We start from the raw sequence: 2,500 nt of genomic DNA on the forward strand, positions 1-2,500 counted from the left end.
TAGAATTACCACAGTTATCCAAGTAACGTGGGTACGATCTAAGGAACCATAACTTATTTAATGAGCCATTCGCGGTTTCACCTTAATGCGGCTTGTACTGAGACATGCATGGCTTAATCTTTGAGACAAGCATATGACTACTGGCAGGATCAACCAGGGAGCTGCGTCAACTAGAGCTGAGCAGCCGGCCGCCCGGGAGTGTGTCCCGGGGGCCCGCGCGAACACGCAAGCGTCCGCTCAATTATTCTGCAAACAGGAGGAGGCTGAGCTCCCCTGCACCATACACCTCGAAACCCTCTCAGGTCCCGGCGGCGCGCAGCGCCGTCCTAAGTACTTGGTCGGGTTCGAGAGAGGCGCAATCGCCCGGGGTTTGGCGAGTAGACGCTTTAGGTGCGACCACCCGTGCTCCCAACTGAGCTTGCCGCTGCCGACAGAGGCCCGGGAGCGTGCTGTCGTGGCATTGCCGGCGGGAGACAACACGCGCCACCTACGGTGACCGGCAGCTCCAACGCCAGCGCCACAGAAGGACAAAAGCCCCACTTGGGTGCCGAAGCGAACTCTCCCAGCACAGCGCACGCGCCAACACGTCCGCACAGCTGCGATACAAACCACCTGCGAGAACCGCAGAGGCGACCGAGCAGCAGACGGCGTCGCGGCGCCGAGCGCCGGGCGGCGGCGCATCCTCAGCGCACACAGTCCTCAATCGGACCAGCACACTGCAGATGTCCACCGCGCTTCGCACCGGGCCCGCGAGGACCTACTTTGGCCGCACGGCGCCGCGTGCAGGGTGCGCCGGCGCGCAGCTGCGCCGCCTGCCGCCTCCGTCGGCCGGCGCGCCTGCCACTGGCCGCCCCCACCAGCCGGCTGTAGCGCGTGCGCCCACGCACCGCGCGGCCAGCACGCCGGGAGGCCCCCCCTCACCGGCCGGGGACGGTCCCACCCAGCCACCGCCGCGTATCGCTTCACACCCAGATGCCATTCACGTTCGTGGGCATGGTGGGTATCGCTGGAACAACCGGTTGGTAGCTCAACCGATCGTCGCCATCACTGATTCACCTCTAGCGAGAACAACCGCACCACAACGGTTTACCAGTTGTTCATTTGCGTAACGTCACCAGCAAACGTAGGCGTCCATCGCCATTTGCAAATTCAACGATTGTTGCATGCCTGTGTCAGGTGTCACGACACACTATGTCTGCCCACATACACGCAACAACATGTGCACGCTTCGCGAACACGTGGAAGGTGGCCCCCGTACGTATGCGATGTCCATTGCGCGAACGACTGTCAACCGGCCTCTGTCGCATGTCGCAGATGTGGAACGCAGTGCACCATGCTATCACGGTGTGTGAGAAGAGACGACTACGTCTGACAACACGCGCCACTACATCAACAGACGGCTCATGCTGATCGCCATCCAGGGCATACCACACTGCAATCCAGCTCTTATAGGGAGACGACACGTAGCTGAGTGCACAACATTTGGACCGCATGGTTCGCCGTTGTTGGCGCAGTCGTTGTACGGTCACATGTACCACGATGTATCATTCAGTACATGAGGACCAATGTGCAGTACAGTGTGTGATTTGGACGTACAACATCAGCGGACAGTTGACACAGGCCGTACCACAGCGTAGGCTAAGTGCTTCGCCATGCGAATGCCAATGAACAACTGCAAATGCCAATGAACAACTGCAAAGGGCATTGAGCATGTACGTCCTGCTGCCATCCACATTACAGTGTATAGCTGCAAGGTGTTTAACATGAAGCGATACACTGGGGACCGGGCAGTGCGAGTAGCAAACTATATTGCGGGGGTTGCAGTTAGGCAACACTACACTAATTTAACGCGTCGTATGACAATTACAGAGCAGGTTAAGGCCCAACGTGTGTTGGGTTAAGGCCCAACGTGTGTTGGGTTAAGGCCCAACGTGTGTTGGGTTAAGGCCCAACGTGTGTTGGGTTAAGGCCCAACGTGTGTTGGGTTAAGGCCCAACGTGTGTTGGGTTAAGGCCCAACGTGTGTTGGGTTAAGGCCCAACGTGTGTTGGGTTAAGGCCCAACGTGTGTTGGGTTAAGGCCCAACGTGTGTTGGGTTAAGGCCCAACGTGTGTTGGGTTAAGGCCCAACGTGTGTTGGGTTAAGGCCCAACGTGTGTTGGGTTAAGGCCCAACGTGTGTTGGGTTAAGGCCCAACGTGTGTTGGGTTAAGGCCCAACATAGGTTGGGTTAAGGCCCAACATAGGTTGGGTTAAGGCCCAACATAGGTTGGGTTAAGGCGCAACATAGGTTGGGTTAAGGCGCAACATAGGTTGGGTTAAGGCGCAACATAGGTTGGGTTAAGGCGCAACATAGGTTGGGTTAAGGCGCAACATAGGTTGGGTTAAGGCGCAACATAGGTTGGGTTAAGGCGCAACATAGGTTGGGTTAAGGCCCAACATAGGTTGGGTTAAGGCGCAACATAGGTTGGGTTAAGGCGCAACATAGGTTGGGTTAAGGCGC

General features: G+C 57.5%; 1 non-coding gene across 1 annotated transcript in view; it reads right to left on the reverse strand.

Moving 5' to 3' along the window:
• The window catches only part of LOC126453662 (small subunit ribosomal RNA), a 1,910-nt gene extending 1,750 nt beyond the window's left edge, over window positions 1–160 (reverse strand). Inside the window, exon 1 of the ribosomal RNA XR_007584961.1 lies at window positions 1–160. This exon is cut by the window's left edge and continues 1,750 nt beyond it. This is a non-coding gene — a ribosomal RNA (small subunit ribosomal RNA).
• Window positions 161–2,500: the final 2,340 nt, after the last annotated feature.

Source organism: Schistocerca serialis, unplaced genomic scaffold, assembly GCF_023864345.2.
Source record: "Schistocerca serialis cubense isolate TAMUIC-IGC-003099 unplaced genomic scaffold, iqSchSeri2.2 HiC_scaffold_954, whole genome shotgun sequence".
Taxonomy (NCBI): domain Eukaryota; kingdom Metazoa; phylum Arthropoda; class Insecta; order Orthoptera; family Acrididae; genus Schistocerca; species Schistocerca serialis.